Source organism: Ostrea edulis, chromosome 8, assembly GCF_947568905.1.
Source record: "Ostrea edulis chromosome 8, xbOstEdul1.1, whole genome shotgun sequence".
NCBI lineage: Eukaryota > Metazoa > Mollusca > Bivalvia > Ostreida > Ostreidae > Ostrea > Ostrea edulis.
In genome coordinates this window covers 2,398,326-2,423,943 of record NC_079171.1, presented here as the reverse complement: position 1 = coordinate 2,423,943, position 25,618 = coordinate 2,398,326, and the positions used below count along the sequence as shown (strand labels likewise).

The 25,618-nt window shown below is 35.8% G+C and overlaps 1 protein-coding gene across 3 annotated transcripts in view; it reads right to left on the bottom strand.

Annotated features, from left to right (window-relative positions):
* LOC125667452 (uncharacterized) overlaps positions 1-25,618 on the bottom strand; it is a 122,732-nt gene that overhangs the window by 40,117 nt on the left and 56,997 nt on the right. For 2 of the 3 annotated variants that reach the window (XM_056147837.1, XM_056147839.1), the window contains exon 1: positions 4,185-4,479. The exons of the other annotated variant lie outside the window; for it this stretch is intronic. The gene's annotated coding sequence lies outside the window, so the exon portion shown is untranslated. Of the gene's footprint in view, positions 1-4,184; positions 4,480-25,618 lie in introns of those variants that run through there. 3 annotated transcript variants of the gene reach the window in all.

The following is a 25,618-nucleotide window of genomic DNA, read 5'->3' as shown; positions in this document are numbered from 1 at the left end:
TGCAGATGAATTTTCGGACGAATATATTTTATATTATGAAATCAAATGAATTTTTTATTCAATCAGCATCGTTGTTGAGTCATCACTTTAGAAGTTATTAAATTATAAAATTTTGCTTCATATCAAATTTTGTATATCGATTTCATACAAAGAATTATAGCATTTCACTCCTAATCAAATTCTGTATAATGGTTTCATACATGTACTATATATATTTCTGAATTCAACCAGTCAAGTACTTTTGTAAATACTGTTTCTAGTACAGATCTGAAAGAGCTACTTGTACAGAATTAATGGCGTTGAATAATTACCTTCTGAGAGGAACCTCGTTCCACAAACAGGTGATAGAATTACATTATTGTGTTATTTACCACAATACCATGACGTCATACAGTTTTACAAACATACTTATATTTATTATTTGAATAGTCTATACAGGTGTACATTTCATACTCAGTGATATCCATTATGACTAGATATTTTAAAGTTATTGATGCAAAGGGAAATAACTCATATTTCTCAGACTATCTAGATATTTCATTACAAGAGTTGTCCTTCTTTACTAAAGATTTTGAACTGAGATTTCGCACAATCGTGTTTACATTGAGACATATCACTGAAGAGACATTATATGTCGAAATGCACATCTGGTGCAACAAAATTGGTACCGTACAAGTTTTACATTATGACCCCTGGGTCGAGGCCTCTACTGGTAGATTGTTAGTCCCCGAGGGTCTTTACAGCCCAGTAGATACGTACTTCTACATTTACAGCCCAGTAGATACGTACTTCTACATTTACAGCCCAATAGATACGTACTTCTACATTTACAGCCCAATAGATACGTACTTCTACATTTACAGCCCAGTAGATACGTACTTCTACATTTACAGCCCAGTAGATACGTACTTCTACATTTACAGCCCAGTAGATACGTACTTCTATATTTACAGCCCAGTAGATACGTACTTCTACATTTACAGCCCAGTAGATACGTACTTCTACATTTACAGCCCAATTGATACGTACTTCTATATTTACAGCCCAGTAGATACGTACTTCTACATTTACAGCCCAGTAGATACGTACTTCTACATTTACAGCTCAGTAGATACGTACTTCTACATTTACAGCCCAATAGATACGTACTTCTACATTTACAGCCCAGTAGATACGTACTTCTACATTTACAGCCCAGTAGATACGTACTTCTACATTTACAGCCCAATAGATACGTACTTCTACATTTACAGCCCAGTAGATACGTACTTCGCTACTAGCTTGAAAACACGGATGTATACTTAATTGCTGGAATAAAATTTTGCATTCTGTACATCCCCTCAGGACAAAGAGTTTATTGTGATGTCATACTTTAAGATATTTTCATTGCTGTATAATGCGCAAAATAAATAGAAACAAGTTTATGCAAAAGGATAACGATTTTAACATGTGTTTATATACAGATTTTTTATTTCTCTGCACTCGGCTCCCCTGAATAGATAAATGATATTGATTTATTACATAGAGATGTTGGGTACCCGTTATAGATAAATGGTATTGATTTATTACATAGAGATGTTGGGTACCCGTTATAGATAAATGGTATTGATTTATTACATAGAGATGTTGGGTACCCGTCATAGATAAATGGTATTGATTTATTACATAGAGATGTTGGGTACCCGTCATAGATAAATGGTATTGATTTATTACATAGAGATATTAATTACCCGTCATAGATAAATGGTATTGATTTATTACATAGAGATATTAATTACCCGTCATAGATAAATGGTATTGATTTATTACATAGAGATGTTGGGTACCCGTTATAGATAAATGGTATTGATTTATTGCATAGAGATGTTGGGTACCGGTCATAAATAAATGGTATTGATTTATTACATGGAGATGTCGGGTACCCGTCATCAATAAATGGTATTGATTTATTACATAGAGATGTTGGGTACCCGTCATAGATAAATGGTATTGATTTATTACATAGAGATGTTGAGTCCCCGTCATAGATAAATGGTATATTGATTTATTACATGGACATGTTGGGTACCTGTAAAGTACGAAACGAAATCAAAACGAAATCTACCGAAACGAAGCGCAACCCACCGAAACGAAACCTAACGACACGAAACAGATTCTTTCAAACATGATAATTAGAATTGGTAGCCCAGGTCCCTCCCATACATATGTATACACATACACAACACATACGTACACACATATAATTCTTTGAAAGATTTCAAACATTTATGGAGAGTATACCTCAAACATCTCTTGTTCCGCCTTTGGGCAGAAATACATCTTTATATGTTTTAGTATTTTTGCTCTAAAGTATATGCATACATGGGGTGTTGTTAAAGCGCGGAACGAGAAATGGGGACAGGATTTTGATAATTAGAATAATTATAATGTAGCAAAGTCAACACCAAAAATCAGACAAATATGTTTTATTTTGATTAAAATCAAGTTTTTGTAACTTTTTCATAAGCGAGTAAACAATTTTCTTTTAAACGTCTCTGTCATAAATTGAGTATGCTAAGTTGAATATTTGTGAAAAAAAGTTTCCAAAGCTCTTTACAAGAATCTTATTTTAACATTGACAGATGTTTGGTGTTAGCGAGCAGAGGGTAGACAATGGGAAGAGCACACAGGGTTTAATACCTAGCCCCGCCCTCATGGCAAAACATCTTTAACGCACATGTATTTACACATAAAACAGGTATACTTACATTCTTCACGAATATAATTTATATGTGATGATTGTCACAGGGATTGAAATACTATTGCTCTATCAGATTAGTTAAACAGCTCGGTTATACAATCTTTTCATGATAGATTATGTTGTGCAGGTCTAAGGATTGAAACAAAGAAAATATTTGTGAATACGGAGCGCTGTATGAATGTTGTACATGTCTATAAAAAATGATCAATTCTATCTGTGAATACAAAACGTTGTATCAATGTTGTACAGGTGTAGGAATTTATAAATTATATCTGTGACTACAAAACGTTGTATCAATGTTGTATAGGTCTAGGAATTTATAAATTATATCTGTGAATGCAGAGCGTTGTATCAATGTTGTACAGGTCTACGAATTTATAAATTATACCTATGAATACAAAACGTTGTATCAATGTTGTACAGGTGTAGGAATTTATAAATTATACCTATGAATACAAAACGTTGTATCAATGTTGTACAGGTCTACGAATTTATAAATTATACCTATGAATACAAGACGTTGTATCAATGTTGTACAGGTGTGGGAATTTATAAATTCTATCTGTGACTACAAAGCGTTGTATCAATGTTGTATAGGTCTAGGAATTTTTAAATTATATATGTAAATACAAAGCGTTGTATCGATGTTGTACAGGTCTAGGAATTTATAAATTATACCTATGAATACAAAACGTTGTATCAATGTTGTACAGGTCTAGGAATTTATAAATTATACCTATGAATACAAAACGTTTTATCAATGTTGTACAGGTCTACGAATTTATAAATTATACCTATGAATACAAAACGTTGTATCAATGTTGTACAGGTCTACGAATTTATAAATTATACCTATGAATACAAAACGTTGTATCGATGTTGTACAGGTCTAGGAATTTATAAATTATACCTATGAATACAAAACGTTGTATCAATGTTGTACAGGTCTACGAATTTATAAATTATACCTATGAATACAAAACGTTTTATCAATGTTGTACAGGTCTACGAATTTATAAATTATACCTATGAATACAAAACGTTGTATCAATGTTGTACAGGTCTACGAATTTATAAATTATACCTATGAATACAAAACTTTGTATCAATGTTGTACAGGTCTACGAATTTATAAATTATACCCATGAATACAAAACGTTGTATCAATGTTGTACAGGTCTAGGAATTTATAAATTATACCTATGAATACAAAACGTTGTATGAATGTTGTACAGGTCTATAGGGATTGCTAAATTCTATCAAATATATTTTTTGAAAATCTTCTCTGGACCAATTTCAATAAAACGTGTTACACAACATGTGACGGATATGACCGAGATGCCTAGATGCTTCGGTTGTTCAGGTTGTTAAATCATCGTATTGACCTCAGTCAATAATCATACAACTGTATTAGTGGAGTGATGAAGTTTGAACAATAACTTACCTTAATTAGTGACACACTGTGCTCCAGTTCCTTAGTATTTCAATGTCATTGTATTAGAATATGGCTTATTCCGATCGCATCAAATATTGATTGCCCTTTAGAATGATTTAAATTAAACAACACTTTTTTCCTGCATATGCAGTTATATCTAGTCAATAAACAGTCACAACTCAGTCTGATGAGGTTCACCCTTGTCTCAAATGAACCGATCGTTTGGAGAGGTTCTTAAACAATGATTGATATCCTGAGAAAAGACAACATTTAATATCTCATAATGACAAGGATCAAGTCAAACAGCGGTCTATGTAATCAATATACATGTAGAGTGACAAATCAGTTTTTCAAAGTTCGTCATCACTCCTATTAAATTAAACCTATTGTGTAGTGACGTTTTGAAATAAAGTTTAAATGATCAGAAGAAAGAATCGATGCATCCCTTACAATGGAGATATTTAAGTTAACAGTAAAGATTCTCCCCAGGCGCGCTAAGATGACACTTTAAATGATCTTATCTTTCTGGGCTGTCGTGTGATTCCTATTGTGTTATGTTTATGCTATGTATTTGGGAACCGCCCGTGAAGTACACACAGAGAGAATAATACCCCTACAGTGGAAAATGAATGCCTAACACTAAAATATATTTCATCTGAAATGTACACAACAGACCATAGTTTATAATATAAGATAGCGTGTTTAATTCATTTTTTTTTTCATTTTCACTTTATTTGAATGTTTAAAAACCTCTTTCACTCTTCAATATGTGTTCTCTCATTCCAAAGGTTTTATACAATGTTGTGTATCTGAGTATACTGGGTCACTGAGAGGGCAATCCGGATTGTATATCGTTGTTGGTTTTACTATTACAATGTATTCCGGAAAAGACCGGGTTGGGGTTTGAGTGTTAATAAAAATGACAGACGTTGAGTAGCATGTGTTTTGACTTTGTGATAAGTGATCGCAATGTAGACTATATGCATAAACACTCAGGACAGTAAATGAGTGATACAACATGGCGGAGAATCCAAAATTCCCCGATCCCGATAATGTGTTGCTTAATGGGATGGAAACATTTCAATTTGATGAGAGACCGATGCCTATGTTGACCCCGTATTCACGGGAAAATGAGCAAACCTTCGTTAAGAACCTATGTGACGAGAGCCCACCATGGTCAGTTAGAACACCAGCGAACACATCGACTCCGGTAGTGAGTAGGCCTAATAAGCAAGTCATTAATGTACCTACATGTGGGGACAAACTTTCACTCCGTAAGTTTAGCGGATATTCACATGAAGATGCCGCCAAATTTATGGCCGAATTTAACTCGTACTGTGTATTTCACGACCTCGATGCAAATGAAGCACGGAAAATTGCGGCCTTCCATCTTCATCTACAAGGCCCTGCCCTTGTATGGTTTGGACAACTTTCGGAGTTTATACGGACGTCGTGGAGGATCGTCTCGAGTGAGTTCCAAAGAACATACACCAGCAAATCACCATTGGACCCAACTCTGATTATGGAGTCAGCGATGTTCAATTCATTGTGTTTGTCCCCTACTCAGCCGTTGGAGGATTTCTACAGTATTATTCTGGAGAAAGGTCGAAAGCTAGGTAAACCCGAACGTGACTTGATGAACAAATTTGTTGAAGGGTTACCACAGCAATTGGCGTTTTATGTCCGTGCTGGACGTTGTACCAGTTTCGCCGACACTCTTACAGCCGCCAAGACTGGGGAAGCATTTGGTTACAGGCAAACCCCAGCTTCCACAGCTGCAATACGGACACAGTCAGCATCCGATGTCAGCATGAACTTCATCGTGAAGGAATTATCTCGCCTGTCTACAGCTGTACAGCAGTTAGCAACCTCGGAATATGGTGGACAGCCCCCACAACGTTTGGATCCTGCACCGCAACAATCTGCGAATTCCAAGTGTTGTTTCCGATGTAGAGGTGTGGGTCACGTACAGCGTGCCTGTGCATTGAAGGATGGTGGTGTGTCTGACCCCAACTCTCAGTGTCCGTTTTGTTCCCAGTTCGGGCATAATGCTGCGTCATGTATGTTCACGAAGTCGGAAAACTCCAGAGCCCCGAGGAGAGATCAACAGGGCGCTCCCTCGGGAAGACGGTAAAATCGCGCCATCGCAGCCCTTCGCCTACACCGTGGAGAGAAAGACTCTACCAACAGAGATGTGCGACACAGAATGACGCGACAACTTTTAGTGGCAATCCGTTGTGTGACTCTTGCGTAGCCACAACCGCGCCTGTGAGCAGTGACAGTTTTCATTTGTGTGACTATCAGAATATAGCGACAGATGTGCCTGCTTTCAGTGACGTTATGAGCTCGTCTGATATTTTTTCAGACATACAGGACTCCAACACCACTAAATTTATGTATATGCCAGTGAAATTCAAAACTGTCAATGTGGCAGCACTATTAGATTCTGGATAATGTATATCTGTTATGTCATTGTCGTTGTATGATATGTTACCCATCTCTGTTAAGCAACCTTTGCATGCCTGTGATATTTCAGTATTAGTAGCTGATAATCAGAGTGTCAAGGTTTTAGGTGTTACAAAGGTTAAGGGTCAAACACCTCATGGTACACATTGGTTTACTGTGTATATTTTTCAATGTACCTCGCACCCTTTTATCATTGGAACAGATTACATGAAAGAGAAAGGTGTTGTGCTAGATTTTAGTGCATGCAATGATTTGTTGAATGGATATATGCAATCCAAAGTGAAGGTTAGATCTATGAAACCTGTTACTGTAGAACCTAACAAAGAGCTTATTGTATATGGCAAAGTTCCAAGAAAGTCATTATATGGTGTGCAGGGTTTACTTTCTGCTCATGTGAATGTTCTGAAAAGAGGTTTGCTGCTGGCTAGATCGGTTAATACTATACCTGCAAATAAAACCATCCCTTTCAAAGTCATGAATCCTGGAAATGACCCTGTTTTTATACCTAAAGGTATGGTGTTGGCCGATTTTGCTGTGTTGGATTCCTCTTACAACATTGTGCCATTTCCAATGTGTACTAATGTTAAGAGTGTAACTCAGTGCAAGACAGAGTGTCGGAAATCAGATGATTTTTCTGCTTTTTGTGCAAATTTTGATTTTTCTGGTACACATGTACTTACATACAAGCAGATTGAGAAACTTGAGAAATGTTTATATGCACACAAGAATGTATTTGTGACTAAAGAAAATCCACAGGTTGGTTTTACGAACTTTGTACAGCATGAGATACATATGAAGCCAAATTTTGTTCCCAAGTATCAGAGGCCTTATCGTTTACCTCCAGATAAGAGAGAGATTTTGCGCACACAGTTAGACGAACTCCTCTCCCAAGGAGTTATTGCCCCTGTTAGTGAAACAGATAGTTTGCCCATTACTAGCCCCATCCTTTTGGTTGCTAAACGCAAAAACAATGGATCTCATGCTGCCCAGGGTAAAGAGGCTCATCTTACCTCATACAGGTTTTGTTGTGATTTTCGGTATTTGAACTCGCAAACACTTGATTTTGCTTACAATATACCTGATGTACAGGAGCTCACAGAGTCTTTTAGTCAAACCACACCCAATTTTATTTCTACCATTGATATGAGCTCAGGTTTTTTTCAAATGGGCATTTCAAAAGAATCTGCCAATTTAACTGCATTTAACACCTGTTTTGGTACGTACAAATTTACCAGATTGCCTATGGGTCTCAAGACGGCCCCTAATAGCTTTCAATTACTTATGGACAAAGTTTTGAAGGGTTTGACTTTTAGATCTGTATTGTGTTATATGGATGATGTTGTTATTATGTCAGATAGTTTTGATCAACATTTAAAAGACATTAGTGAAGTGATGAGTAGGTTTGAATCGTCGGGTTTGAAACTGAATCCTAGGAAGTGCACCTTTGCTACTGACAAAGCAATTTTTCTTGGACATGAAATTTCCAAGGATGGCATTCGCCCTCCCTCAGATCGCGTTGACAGTATTAGAAACTTTCCCCTTCCAACGACAGCAAAGGAGCTGCGTTGTGCTCTTGGCATGCTCAACTGGTTTCGGAAATATATACCAAACTACAGCATAATAGCTTCACCCCTTCATGCCCTGTTAAAGAAAAATGTGAAATTTATTTGGACACAGTCACATACAGTCGCATTTCAGACATTGAAGGGTGCCCTTGTGAATTCGAATGTGTTATCATTCCCAAGATTTGATATTCCCTTTCATATTGCTGTGGATACTTCGAGCAAAGGTATAGGATACATGTTATATCAACTTTATGACGATGACACTCCGCATGTTATTCGTTTCGGTTCGAAAGGTCTCAATAAATGGCAGCGATCTTATGGCCCAACGAAATTAGAACTATTAGGAGTGACCACTGCAGTCACAGACTGTGCATCGTATATTCGAGGAAAACATGTAATTGTTGAGTGTGATCATCAAGCTCTAAAACCGCTGTTCATGAACAAACTACGTGGAGCTATCTTCGATCGCTGGCTGACTATCCTTCAACAGTATGACCTTGAAATTCAGTATAAACCAGCAGCGCAGATGGTCGTGGCGGATGCATTGTCACGTTGCCATCCTAATCCGGACATGCCTACTCTGGAGGCCAGCCCAGATGAGCATGACCCATACTTCGATTCCGTTGATGAGCCTACATGTGACGTTAAATTACCCTCAGGAGAATGTCTACGTGACTTGATACAAGACAGACATTCTGGAATGAATGATTTTGCAGTCAACAACATAGTGATACCTTTCCGACCTCCGGATCTTCATCCTGCGTTGGAATACGACGCTGACACCGAAAGTAACTCGGATATTTGTAGTCTCACTCATTCCAAGCAATTGGATAGACTCCTAGGAACTCGTAAATTTCTGCGCGCAAAATCAAGAACGCGTCCACCGTCGGTTCCTAATCAGCTGGTGTCCGACATCCCTTGTGACGGTACGTTTCAGTCACACTCGCCTATTTCACTGGAGCGAAATGACCCGTCTCAACTGGAGACCGAAACTAATGGTCCTGCACACTCGCTGTTCCAAGCAGAGACTGATGAGGGTGTTTCACAGGATCAATTTGGTGTTGCAACTGAAGAAAATACATCTCATCAGCATAGTGACGGATTTCTCTCCAACAGTGATAATGACGTGAATGCAAACCGTTTTACTGGTGACACAGACATTGACACCACCCATACACTGTTACCAGATCAGAAATATATGGACTCGAGTGTGTCTACTGATCCGCTTGGGTCTTCATCTGAAGTTGATACACCACTTGCTCAAAAGGGTCAGGATCACACCTCAGCAGCACAGAAGGTGCACCCTGCAGCCCAAAAGGACACTTTAACAGTGTTGGGGATATCTTCTGCTGATATGGCTCATTTACAACTGAATGATGACGATTTTAAAGACATTTATTTGTACCTCAATGATGGTACTATACCCGATATGCAGAAGGATGCGCGCAAGATAATACTGCTGAGCTCTGACTTTCTTCTCATTGACAATTTGCTGTTTCATTCTCGTGTTGCGAAAGCTAAACGTACCAAGGACATGAATCAATGGCAGTTAGTTTTACCGCAGTGTAAAATTATGGATATATTACAAATGTATCATGATAGCCCACTTGGAGGACTTTGTGGCATTCAGGACTGTATCGATAGAGTGAAGGAACACTACTATTTTTTACGCATGTCTGCAGTTATCACAGATTATGTTCGTTCATGTATTCCTTGTCAACAGCGAAAACTGACACAAAATCATACCAAATCCGCAATTGTCGCCTACCCAACACCGTGTAAACCTTTCAGAGTATGGCAGGTGGATAGCTATGGACCATTACCTCTGACCGTGTCTGGACATACTTACGTTTTGACTGCGGTTGATATGTTCAGCAAGTTCCTTTTTACGGTACCGTTAGCTGCGGATGATGCTTGTACCGTCTCAGAGGGCCTCTACCTACTGTTCACTACATTTGGAACTTGTGACACGCTTATATCAGATAGAGGAACAGAATTTACAGCAAAAGTGACACAGACACTTTGTGATGTATTTCAAATCAAACAGGAATTCACCCCTAGTTTTATGCACCACTGTCTAGGCGCATGTGAACGCACTCATGCTACTATAGCTGCCAAACTCACTCCCTATTTGAATTCCAAACGAAACAACTGGGATAAAGTCCTACCTTCCATCACATTTGCTATGAACATTTCTGTAAATTCTACAGGATATTCTGCATATGAAATCTTGTTTGGTGACAGACCTACATTCCCGCTTTCTACCCATATACCTCCCGCGGATCTTCAAGGCATTCCAAAGTCTATGCATACTTATGTCAACAATTTGCATGCCCGCCTAAATGTGATTCGAGATCATGTAGTGACCAATACCGAAAATTACAAAATGCAAATGTTGCGACATGCAAATGAACACACGAGACCTTTGAACTTAACAGTGGGTGATTTTGTGTTTCTGCATAAGGAACCTACTGGAGCAGCTCGGAAATTGCAAAATATGTATGTTGGAGTGTATGTTGTGCACAATGTGGATTCCCCACATATGGTTACACTGAAGGATGAAGCCACAGGGAAAATCCTATCTACCCCCATTCATGTGGATCGTTTGAAATTGGCGTATGTCCGTCAACCGACACCATCTTCCTTTTTCAGAGTCGTTACCTCTAATAAGTCTCAGGGAGTGGAAAGCACAGCAACACAGACAGATCATATTCCAGAGCCCTCTCGATTATTGTCTGACGGCAGTGACTCCACTTTTTCATCTGAAACAGTGATGGTGAAGAAAACTAAAGACATTCCTCTTCCAGTATTCCAAAGGCCAAGCAGAACTCTCCAGAAACCAATCCGATTTCGTGACAACAATCATGTTGATCCGTTAGCAGACACTCATTCCTCCATTTCTTCAGACTCTGACGGACTTCACAAGATTAAGCGAGTGCTTGCTCAACGAAATACAAATACCGGTCCAGAATTTCTTGTGCAAATTATTGGTGAACCTGCTCAAAATGCAATATGGGTGCCTTTATCATCTCTTAATGCTAAAGCGCAAAATGCTATAAGGTTGAGACCACCACCTTTGATTTAATGTGAATAGTTCACAATCCAAGAATTTAGGGTTGATCATGTTGACAGAGACAATCTTTATGTTTCTAAATCTTTATGAAATTTAATTGCATGTGTACTTAGTTGACTTGATTGCTTTGCTTAGACCATGAGAGTTGATTACTTTTGTATGTTTTTCTGACTTGCAATCTTGCAAAACATGTATATTCATGATGTGTTTTGCTTTTTGTCATGATAGAACCTTTTTTTTTTAAATCCATGTGTGCATTTCTTTCGATTTTTATCATGTGCATTCAGACATTTTTTTTCCCCATCCCATTGCACATTTTTATATACTGCGTTCCTTAAATTTCAGCAATTTGTGTACATGTGCTACCTGCAGATTGCTACTATATTGTAATGCATATGATATTGGGATTAGAATAATTGCATTTGTTTATTTACAACTTGCGGTACATATCATTTCTATATGCATTTGACGAATGAACGAATTGAATATTCATTTAAGTGCTTTACTTGTCAAGTTTTCAAAAAGATTGTCTATATTCCAGTTGGTTTGAACACTAATTGACATGCTTGTTGTATTCATTGCATCTTTCAATCTACCATGTATATGTAGTTGTATTCACTTTGTACTTTTCTATTTTGTTCATTTTCATTTTTGTTGATACATTGTGATGATGATGGACAACTAGCTTGATACTCAGTCTTTTGATACCGGTGTTTTAAGTGGCCATTAATCGTGCATTATGATTTATTGACAGATGTTGTCAAGGGATACTGTTGCATATGTGGTTGTATATGTGTATCACTGATTTAATCATATGAATGTAGCATCAGAGGCGGCACACCTCCATGGTTAGATTTAGACAGTAGTGGTAGTACTGTAATCTGTTCCACGTCATTTCATCTTGGTATACATTATGACTGATACTCCGATTCCCTTCTCAGTGCCCAGTGATAAAATTTGTATATTTCCAAATTTTAAATTTGGCCCCCGGATGTTGTGTATCTGAGTATACTGGGTCACTGAGAGGGCAATCCGGATTGTATATCGTTGTTGGTTTTACTATTACAATGTATTCCGGAAAAGACCGGGTTGGGGTTTGAGTGTTAATAAAAATGACAGACGTTGAGTAGCATGTGTTTTGACTTTGTGATAAGTGATCGCAATGTAGACTATATGCATAAACACTCAGGACAGTAAATGAGTGATACAACAACAAATTCAAATATGATATATGTTCCAATAATTTTTATTAGAATTCTTAGATCTGTAGAAAAGTCGTGCGGACGAAATATTCCATAATAGAATTACCGTTGTAGTAATTTACTTTGTTGAGACGCGTCAGAAATTTGTATTGTATTGGAGTAATTATCGTGCGACTTATTTCTCCCCTAGGAAAGCGATGGATTTGGTCAGTTTAGTTGTGCATCCTATGTATTCCCTTTTGCATGTTCCAGATTCCAACGTTCTCGCTCATCTATACAATTGTTATGGTCAAGGTCAAAGATTTTGTGGACAGTCAGACGGACAAATCGAAAACTATGTATTACCAAAATGGAACCTAATTCCCAGTCACTGGATATAGAAACATAGCTAAATAAAGGCATGGACAGTGAATAAAATTACGATTTTGTTTTTGGCATAATTTTCTATACAAATGTTGAACGCGAACAATATTAACGCATGGTCTAAGAACACGGAAGTTAACAAAAGTGGCATGACGCATAAAGCTGCACGTGAAGGCGGGTACTGACAAGTAACTTTCTCACAATGTTAAAAATACACATCCTGCACTGAAAATAAAAAAGGAGGATAACACATGAAGAATAATGGACATTTTGAAATATTGTCAACAGTAAATGAATTCAGGTGTTAATGTCCTCGAAACAAGAAAACGGAAAAAAAAATATCACCCAATATTACAATACTACGGCGAATAGTTTCGTAATGTTACATGCAAGCTTCAAAATATCACACCGGTAAATGTTCAATCAAAATAAACTCAATCAATCGTATATCCATACATGTTAACGCTTTTTATGCACGATTTTTCTCATTTCCCCTTATTTGTTATTTTTCAATTGTTGTACCTCTCATAAGGTAATATGTTGCAATTTTTAGAAATAATAAATCGTTTACAAACGAGCTGTTTGATGTTGAATTTATCTGAATATTGAAGCAATTGATATGGGTCGGAACACCGTTCTATATTTGCATATCATACGTAATCGGAATGACTATTTTATGTTTTAATACCATATGCAATTGGGGCGCCGAGTTATACTTTAATATTGTACGCAATCGGAACACCATTTTATATTTCCTTATTATAAGCAATCGAAATGCAGTTTTATAGTTGCAACGTAAATGGTTGAGTTGTCTATATCGTTTAGGCATGTAAAACTTACACGGTACCAATTTTGATGCACCAGATGCGCATTTCGACAAATAATGTCTCTTCAATGATGCTCAACCGAAATGTTTGACATCCAAAATAACAATGAAGTTCTAGAGCTATTATAGGAAAAAACTGTGTGCCAAAAAAAGTGGAGTCAAATTCCTCGAAGGATAAGAGCTATGCGTGAGGGAGATAATCCTTAATTTTGAAGTGAATTTGTAAATTTTATAACAGCAATTAAATATACATCCGTATTTTCAAGCTAGTAACAAAGTACTTAGCTACTGGGCTGTAGAGGTATCCAATACATTGTGTAAGTATCTAACACATTATATTGACCTCAACGTGTTAGTAATCGTATGATACATATGAAGGATGAAGTCTGAACAATAACTTACCTTAATTAGTAACACACCTTGCTCCAGTTCCTTAACGTTTCATTGTCGTTGTATGAAAACTACATTTCTTATTCTGATATCATAAAATAATGATTACCCTTTAAAATAATTTAAATGAAACGACACTTTTTCTCCTGCTTACTCATATTCAGATCTCGTCAATAAACAGCCACAAATCTATCTTCTGAGATTCACATTTCTTTCAAATGGACATATCGTTTTCAGAGGTTTCTAAATAACGATTAACATCTTCTGAAAAGACTTTATTTAATATCTTACAATTAAAGGATCAATTAAAAAACCGGTCTATGTAATCAATATAGAGTGACAAATCAGGTTCTTTAAAGCTTCACATTACTTCTACCAAATCAAAGCTTATGTGTATTGGAGTTTTGAAATAACGTTTAAATACCATGATATGATCAGAAGAAAAAACCGATGCATGCCTTACATGGAATATGTTGACAGTAATGATTCTCCCCAGGCGCGCTAAGATGGTATGTGGAATGATGCTATCTTTATGGGCTGTGGTATGATTGTTATTGTGCTAGATTTAGTCTGTCTATTTAGGAACCGTCTGTGAATTACATATGCAAAACATAACACCCCTACAATGCAAAATGAGTATCTTCCACTAAAACATATTTCGTTTGAAATATACACAACAGAAGATAGATTGTGATATAACATAGCGTGTTCATTTATTTCTTTTTTTCATTTTTACTTTACTTGAATAGTTAGAAATGCGCTCTCACTCCTTAATATGTTTTGTCTCATTTAAGATGTCCTATGACAATTCAAATATGATATTTATTCCAATAATTTTCATCAGGACGAAATCCTCCATATCAAAATTGCCGTTGCAGTATTTTATTTGTTAAGAATCGTCAGAGTTTGTATTGTATTAGAGCAATTATCGTGCGACTTTCTATTTAAGTTTTAAAATAAAGTGTTAACACCATGATACCATCTGAGAAAGAACTGATGCTCGTTGTACAATGGAGATGTTTACATTAACAATTATTGATTCTCCTCAGCGGAGCTAAGATGATGTTTTGAATGATGCTATCTGTCTGAGGATGTATTGTTATTCCTATTGTGCTATGTTTAACCTATGCATTTGGGAATTGTCCATGAAGTACACATACAAGAAATAATGCCTCTACAATACAAATTAAAGATCTTGCACTGAAATATATTTCATTTGAAATAAACAAAACAGTACATAGGCTACGATATAAGGTAGCGTGTTCCGTTCATTATTTTCATTTTCACTTCATTAGAATGTTTAAAAAGCTCCTTCACTCTTCAATCTATTTTATCTCATTTTAAAGACCCTATGAGAATTCAATGAAAAAAATCAATAACATTCCAATACTTTTCACTGTGGTTTTTAGTTGTATAGAAAGGTTGTGAATCGTGTGTCCTCTTTTTCGCTGGTTCCGTCTTACAACATTCTCCTTCATCTATTGTAGTGTTATGGTCAAGGTTAGAGATTTAGCAAAGACACAGACAGCCAAATAAAACATTACATGTCCACGAAATGGACCCTAATCCCTGATCACTGGACATAGAGCCAAATAAACACATAATCAGTGGATATAAAATATATGTTCACGAAATGAACCCTAATCACTGATCACTGGACATAGAGCCAAATAAAAACATGAACTGTAAATAAAGAAATATACATGACGCTGTTAGAAATATGCACCCTACACTAAAAATAAAAAAGAGAGGATTAATATGAAGAGAGGTGGACATTTCAACAGATTATCAACAGTAAATGAATTCAAGTGTCAAAGTTCTCAAAACAAGGACACAAAAGAAAACAAAAGGAAACTTAACTACTACGGAAAATACTGTCGTCATCAATACATGCAAGTTTCAACTATTAACCAGGTAAATGTCCTATCAAGATAAACTCAATCAATCGTATATCCATAAATTTGAAAGATTTTTATGCGCTGTTTTCTCCTTTCTCCTTATTTTCTTTCTAATTGTTGTACATCTGATTAGGTAATATTCTGAATTTTTTTTTTTTTTTTTTTACAAACGAAATGTTTACAAAGCTGGGGTAACTTCATGAGGTGCATCTCAGGCTGTTTACACACATGATAGACACTTCTATTTCAGGGTAGTCTTGTTTGATAGTTAAAAATAGAAATTGTCATTTAGAGCTCTGTTTTTTTTCAGGGGTCGGCAGACGAGACAAGTAACGTCTAAAGCATTTCCAAGTGCGTTATTTGATATCAATTTAAAAAAAAAACGAGTTTTAATGATTCTTATCTATAGTAATATAAAGAGAATGAATATCGGTGCGATACCACCCTTTTATTACTCTTTAAATTTTTAAAGAAATTCTAGACTTTATTAATGACTTCGTCGTTTCTCCTATGTCAACGGTGAATATATCTGAAAATTAGAAGCAATCGATATGGGTCGGAACACCGTTTTATACCTGCGTGTTATACGCAATCGGAATTATTTTTTATGCTTAAATATCATATGATATTCCGACGCCTAATTATGCTTGTATATTATAAGCAGTCGAAACACCGTATCATACTTGACTATTATAAGCTATCGAAACACCATTTCATAATTCATTGTTATAAGCAATGGAACGCGATTTTATATTTACACAGTAAATGGCTGAATTGTCTCTATTGTTTAAGTATCTAACACATTGTATTGACCTCAACGTGTTAGTAATTGTATGATAAAATATAGAAATTCATTTCAAAATTAAGGATTATCTCCCTCATACATGGCTCTTATCCTTGGACGAGTTTGGCTCCACTTTTTGGCACGCTGTTTTTGGCTATATTTAGCTCTAAAACTTCATAGTTATTTCGGATTTCAAACATTTCGGTCGAGCATCACTGAAGAGACATTATTTGTCGAAATGCGCATCTGGTGCATCAAAATTGGTACCGTATAAGTTTTACATTATACATATGAATGATGAAGTTTGAACAATAACTTACCTTAATTAGTGACACACCTTGCTCCAGTTCTTTAACGTTTCGCTGTCGTTGTATGAAAACTACATTTCTTATTCTGATATCATCAAATAATGATTACCCTTTAAAATAATTTAAATGAAGCAACACTTTTTCTTCTGTTTATATCTATTCAATAAACAGTCACAAATCACACTTTTGAGATTCACAATTATTTCACTGAACCTATCGTTTTCAGATGTTTCTCAATAATGATTTAAATCTTCAGAAAAGAAGTCAATGAATATCTCACAATGAAAAGGATCAAGTCAAAAACTGGTCCATGTAATTAATATAGAGTGACAAATCAGGTTTGTTTTAAAGTTCCTCAATACTTCTACCAAATTAAAGCTATTGTGTATTGAAGTTTTTAAATAAAGTTTAAATACCATGATATGATCAGAAGAAAGAATTGATGCCTCTGTTGCAATGGAGATGTTTAAATTAACAGTAATTGTTCTCCCCAGGCGCGCTAAGATGGTATGTGGAATGCTGCTATCTTTCTGGGCTGCAGTGTGATTGTTATTGTGCAATGTTTAATCTATGTATAAAATGGTACGTATTTGGGAATTGTTCGTGAAGTACACATACAGAGAATAATGTCCCTACAATGCAAAATGAATGTCTTATACTAAAATATATTTCAGTTGAAACAGAACACAATTGGAATATACCAAAAATATAAGATAACGTGTTCGATCCAGTTTTATTTTTCATTTTTTTGTTTAAATTTGAATGATTTAAAAGCCTCCCTCATCCTTCAATAAGTTTTTTCCCATTTAAGATGTACTATAAAAATTCAAATGCCGTAAAATGGCTGAAATATTGCCTAAAAGGAGTAAAACTATAATAAATCAATCAACAATTTTCATTGGAATTTTTAGTTCTATAGAAAAGTCATCAGGATCAAATACTCCATAGTAAAATTGCCGTTGCTGTACTTTACTTAGCTAAGACTCGTCACAGATTTGTATTGTACTGAGGCAATTATCGTGCGATTTACACCCTAGTATAGCGATGAAAATTTGGTAGAACTAAACACTTACCCATTTCTCTACAAGGATCTGGTTGCAATACTTTACTTTGTTACGAGTCGTGCGAGATTTGTATTGTATCAGAGCAATTACCGTGCGATATTTTCGTCCGTAGAATCATGGTGACATTTTGTGAGAATTAGACACCCACCCCTTTCTCTACAAGGATTTGGTGAGTTTGATTGTGCACCTTATATATTCTCTTTTGTAGGTACAGACATTCAACACTCTCACTTCTCTATGTAATTCTTTTGGTCAAGGTTAAAGACTTTGCGGACAGACAGAGAAATAAAAACGATATATCCACGAAATGGACAGGTAGAGCCAAATAAAGAAAGCGAATAAAATCATGTTTTTGTTTTCACATAACCGTGTGCAAATGTTGAATACAAACAAGTTCTTGAGAGACATTTATTCGAACGCATTGTGTAAGAACAGAGAAGTTAACAAAAGTGGCATGTCGGAGACCGATGTAAGTGGAGACGGGTAAAGAAATGTAGCTTCCTCACGCTGTTAAAATACGCATCCTAAACTAAAAATAAAACAAGAGGATAAGACATGAAGAAATAAGGACGTTTTAAAACATCATCAATGCATGTTTAGCATTTTGTTCAAGAACAAAAACTATAACTGTTAATCTTAATAATAATGGTTTGTATTGATGATTTTATATTATGTAATATCCAACTAACAAATCAAACAATATCCAACCAACCAATCAAACAGGACATTAAACAATATTCATTTAACGAAACAAATGGAATATCCAACCAACCAATCAAATGGAACATTAAACAATATCCAATCAACCAATCAAATGGGACGTTAAAAATATCCAACTAACCAATAAAACAGGACATTAAACAATATCCGTCCATCCAATCAAACGGACCACTAAATATTCAACCAACCAATCAAATGGGACATTAAACAATATTCAATCAACCAATCAATCAAATGGTACGTTAAACAATAACCAACCAATCAATCAAATGGGGCGCTAAAGAAATATTTTCCAACTGATCAATCAAATCAGATATTAAACTATATCCATCCAATGAATCGGGATGTTAAACAATATCTAACCAATTAATCAAACATGGGACATTAAACAATATCCAACGAACCAATCAAATGGGACGTTTAACAATATCCAACCAACCAACCAAACTGGACATTAAACAATATCTAACTAATTAATCAAATGAGACGTTAAACAATATCCAACCAAACAATCAAACGAGATGCTAAACAATATCCAACCAAAAAATTAAACAGAACGATAACCAATATCCAACTAACCAATCAAACGGAATGTTAAACAATATCCAACCAATCAAACGGGATGTTAAACAGGTGTGGCACGATAAAAATTCCTCCCTGTCCTAACATATAAGTATGCTTAACATTGTAAACACAAAATACTAACATGCTCAATGGCAGTAAGCGTCGACCATAGTGTTGTGCCCATTCCGAAAATATTTGTTCCGTTTATGTCCGGTTATGTTTATACATGTATTTTGTCATCAGCCATTTTTTCACGTTTTCGTTTCATCGTTCATACTCATCATTTTTACATGGCCAATTTTTGTGTATCATGATATTTGATTCGTATCTCATTGTTTTCATTTCTTTCCTTCTTGATTTTGTAGTAGTTACTGCCACTACTATTGATATGTTCTTTTTACTTTGCGTTGTGTTTTTTTTTAATGATGATAAATGTTATATAAAGTATTCAACCCTTTAGATTTTTCCAGGTAAGTTTGAGTCCGCCTAGAGTGAGGCTAGCAATAAAATAATAAATAAAGTTTTAATCCTTTAATAAAGTTCGACAATTGTATGATAAATACCAAAATAATAATCCCGGGGAATGAATGTGGCTTGAGAGAAAAATATAACTAAATAGGAAAAATAAAGAAACAATAATAAAAAATACAGGGTGAGGCAACTCCTGATATTTACCTTGTTACAAGGTTTGGCTCAGAAGAAGCCCCGAGCACGGTTGTGCTCGGGTTTAAATACTATTCTTAACAAAAGAATGAAAGTAAAAGTTACCTGTAATGCAAGGTGAAGATAACGAACAGTGATCAATCTTATAACTCCTACAAGCAATACAAAATAGATAGTTGGGCAAGCACGGACCCCTGGACACACCAGAGGTGGGATGTGATTTGATAATAAATCTAGAAGTAACCAATGGGAAGTTTTGTAATAAAATACGTTGGAAAATAAAAGATAACTCTCTTCCTGTTTCATGAAATAAACAACTCGAATACGAAGATAGGAATTTACGTAGACAAGTAAGTAGAAAATAATGAAATGGAGATAATATAGACCGATACTGCCACAATTTGATCATTTCTGTCATTGTTTACATTTTTCATGTTTCAGTTCTTACCATCAATGTCCCATCTACAACGACTTCAGTGTTTGTTTTTATTTTCCTGGACTATTGTGGTTAAGCTAGCTGCATGCCAGCATAGTAAGAAATGGTGAATTACGAATATCGGCCGGCAGAACTTACCCGTGAGTGGATTTTCCAATCATCGACATCGCTGAACTGAAGGAACCCAGCAAGCAAAATGAACACTAGATCATTTCACCCTAAACATTTATTTTATATATATATAAATTGACATTATCAGCTAAACCTTGCAAGACATCTAGAAATTATCATGTCTCATCAAGAGGTAAGAGAGTCAAGACAAAGGTCACTTACAGAAAAAGGTGAAGAGCAATTTAAATCATTATTAAACCAGTACCACAAGAGATATGAATAAATAATAGGTGTATGAAAGGTTTTAGATAGTGTATTAACATTAAAACATCGAAATATATGACTAATTTGGAATCATCATAAAGTCATAACCCTGGGTTTTGAAATTCACCATTTTTTTGTACATCCTTTCCTGCTATTCCTAAGTATGCATTTAGCTTTTATACATTATCAGCAAACTTACATGATAATATCTACTAAGTTTAGCCCCACCCTAGTGTTAGAATCCCTACCCCGGGATTAATTGAGATAGCAATTTTGGTAAAGGACTACCTCCTCTTTCTAAATATCCAATTACTTTCCATTTAGCATTAATAACACTAAAGAAGATGCTATGTAAGTGTTTACACATAAACACTATATACTTCAGTTTGGCACCCGCCCTGAGGTCAGAACCCCTACCCCGGGGATCATGAAATTTATAATTTTAGTAGATGTATTCCTGCCCTACATCACTATACATTTAGTTTTTCTTACAGGTGTGCGATTATTGAAGGGAAACATTTGAAAATCTGTAAAATTTGGGCAGTTTTTGTCTTGTCCCTAGCACACCATAGGACAAAAGTCCTGAAATTTACAATTCATGCCCCTCTTCTCCCAAAGATGCTTCATGCCAAATTTGAAATGAATTGGACTGTGGTTATGACGTTCTTAGTTAAAAATGTTCAATTTTAACACACGACGGACGACAATCTATTGCATGGTGAATACTGAGTGCTGTTGATAATATAAATGATAATGATGAATATGTACATGATGATCAAGTGAGATAATCAAGTTTAAGAATCACTTTCAAATATATTGAAAACATTACATTGTAATTTCCCACCACTATCTACATAATAACGAAAACACAGACATACAGCTCATGTCCTGCGACATAACATAATGCATGTAATTAAAAGCCGCACCCTACTACACATTGAGATTATCCACCGTCATTTTACCCCTACCACAAACAGATGTTGCCATTAACAAATTTCTTACTTATGTAGATATCCTTTTATAAAACAAATGGCTATCCCAGTGGTCCGATGTTACATGCAGTGAATGAAAACAAACATGGCTGGTGCATTATTTTTCAAAACTTTAAAGTTCTTCCGCATTCCTCACCGGGGCCCGGGTAAACCCAATGAACTTAATGCTTATAGTGTAGTCGAGTTGAAGGTCCGTAAAGAGATGCATCGTGTGCAACGAACTATAGCATGTAAAACTTATACGGTACCAATTTTGATGCAAGATATGGGTCGTGTGCAGCAAACTATAGCATAAAATACGGGCGGGTTTCCTGCACAGAACAACCCAATCTAAGTCAAACCATGTAAACACCCAGACGTATTGTTCTTCTGTCCTTTGCCTTCACTGTGCGACTTATTTCCAATATGCTGGTGTAGAGCCTATGCCACTTAATGTATGCATGCTTTGTATCAAATGCCATGCTTTTATTTAATACTAGTATGTTTCTATCGATATACTGTTTGACAATTATCCCAGTCAGTATGTCAACAATGCGAGCTTTGTTTGAAATTACTGTTGGTAAATTAATAAGGGTCAGGGTATATCTTTTAAACGCCATTCATTTTGTTGTTGATGTTTTGGTTTTTTTTTTCTCTGCAACAGTTCTTTTTGCTAACATTTTACTGTTATTGTTGATTGAAAAACGTTGCGATTTTTTTGTTCTGTATGCCATGCTTACTTTGTCTTTTATTTAGCATACGTTCTTGTTTTCAAGTTTAAACATTAAATGGGAGACATTTATTAAGTATTTAGTTAGTATAGTCTATGTAGCAATATTTCATTATACCCTGCATATGGTGTTTATATCTCTCTAATTTGTATTCCTTATTGGAGTTGTGAGATTGATTACTGTTCATTATACTCACCATTCACATGTGATGATATAAGTAATTTTCTTCAAAGTCGGAACAATGTAAAAGTAACGTGAGCTAAAAAGCTCTTTAACCGACTATTCAGCATAAAACACATAGCTGTCGGAATTTTTTCATCCGATTGTAAACCCTTTCTTTGCACACTAATTTTGACTACGGATAACTCCGTTTACCTGGTCATGATATAACCCCTTGATATACCAGAGGTGTGATCAGGTGCCTAGGAGGAGTAATCACACCTTGTCGACTGGTTACACACTCCATGAGCCCCTACATATTGATCAGGTAAATCGAGTTATCCATAGTCAAAATGAGTGTTCCTAGAACGGCTTAACAATCACTATGAAACAGTCAGACAACAGTTTAACCAATGACATGTTTTTTTGGCTAACTAAATAAGCAGTACCATACTAGTTTCCCTCCAATGCAAAGATAGGAAATATTCAAAGTCCAAATGTTTGAAAGTGGATAATCCTATATAATGAAAACACCAATAGATTGTTGACAAAACTAGCAGGTTTAAATTGAACAAACTACTGTCAGTAATGTCCAAACTAATATTGTCTTTTGCGACTTGAACATGCGTGTGTTTTACCATCACAAATTCAAATTTGAATACTTAGTTTTACTTATACGACTTTTACAAATGGTGTTACCATGCAGGGTCACATGAAGAGTAGCTAAATGTTAAATTCTGTCTAAACGGATAAATTGAAGGTTATTATTCATAACAGCTCGTTTTTTTTCACCTTTTCATCATAATCGATATATCTGCGCTTCTTGACAACTACTTTCAGCAAGCATCAGAGTGATTTCCCGTTACGTTAGCGCTAATACACCGATAAGATGTTTCTTACTCTACAACTTATTCAGATTAATTGATATTCCGGCGTCCTCATGATACACCCAGTATATGAAAACAACTTTTCTCTTGTACACATTTTTTTCGAAACTGTTTAAAAATGTTCCGCATTCCTCACCTCGGTTAAAGTACATCCAGTTGACATGATGTTTATATTTGAATTTTAGTCGATGTATTATGTATCCCGGTGTATAAAATAACAGTCTCATATCAGTCTCGATAACCTTTGATTAAAAAAGCCATTTGATGAGAGAGAGACATTCTTCATGCTGTCAGTTCTGTGAGGATACCCTTTTACATACATCTAACACATGCTAATTCAAGATTGATAATCCACACATGATATTGAATAGATGTCCGGGGGACTGTTTTGTGATCATTTAAACAGGTGATATGACTCCTTTATTTCCTGTTGTATTGTTAGGTGGTATTTAACCGATAAGCCATAACACATTTTGATGTAACTTTAGCTGTTGCTTAATCATTTGGAAAATATGGCTGAGTTTGACAAAATTCAAATACGTGAAAAGTTGAGTTAATACATGTCTTGTGGACTTCGGACATGTGTACTAACATATTTCTTCAAGCGTTCTACCTTTTAAACTTTACTTCACGGATCTTTTTTTTCCCCCTCTTAATAGACACTCTGCATAATGCTAGTTTATCACTAGGAATGCGTGTCGGATCAATGAAGGTAAATCATTTCGTAACTACGTCCCAGATGTTGAAGGAGTGGCGGATCAAGTTATGAGATGACACATTGAAGGAGTGGCGGATCAAACTATGAGATGAAACATTGAAGGAGTGGCGGATCATACTATGAGATGTCTTGGTGTTTTGTTTTTAGATTTTCGCATAATATGCCATGATTAAGAGACTAATAAGGATCACCAGCACGGGATTCTAAACATAAGTACTTCGTTACTAGCTTGAAAATGCGGATGTATATTTAATTGCTGTTATAAAACTTAGAAATTCATTTCAAAATTAAGGATTATCTCCCTCATGCATAGCTCTTATCCTTGGACGAATTTGGCTCCACTTGTTTGGCAAGCTGTTTTTGGCTGTATTTAGCTCTAAAATTTCATAGTTCGGATTTCGGGCATTTCGGTTGAACGTCGCTGGGGGGGGGGGGGGGGGGCGTTGTTTGTCGAGGTGCGCGTCTGGTGCATCAGGGTTGGTGCCGTGTGGGTTTTGCATTGTGACCCCTGGGTCGAGGCCTCTGCTGGTGGACTGTTAGTCCCCGAGGGTCTCTACAGCACAGTAGCTAAGTACTTCGTTACTAGCTTGAAAATACGAATGTATATTTAATTGCTTTTATAAAATTTAGAAATTCATTTCAAAATTAAGGATTATCTACCTCATGCATAGCTCTTATCCTTGGACGAATTTGGCTCCACTTGTTTGGCACGCTGTTTTTGGCTATATTTAGCTCTAAAACTTCATAGTTAGTTCGGATTTCGGGCATTTCGGTTGAATGTCGCTGGGGGGGGGGGGTTGTTTGTCGAGGTGCGCGTCTGGTGCATCAGGGTTGGTGCCGTGTGGGCTTTGCATTCTAAGACAGATATAGATTATCAGGTTCAATGTTTTAGTGACTATGCAAGGAAGCTATAAGACCTATGTATTGCTAAAATGAATTACCCACGACAATAAAAAAAACCAAGACGTTGTCATGAGAAGATCAAAATTAGAATTAAACAGACACTTCTTCAGGTGCGATATCAATCAAATATATATGACAAATAAAACACCAAACCAAGAACAGACAGTGAACCTATCTCGATACGTTATTTGTTATAATCGAGTAATCAAATTTACTACAGGGTATTTTTAAGTGTATTTAAATGTTTAAAACCAGTGGTATTATTAGCTTCTTTGAATTATGTACAGGGTTTGTTCAAGTGTATTTAAATGTTTAACCAGTGGTATTATCAGCGCTTTTGAATTGTGTACAGGGTATCTTTAAGTGTATTTAAATGT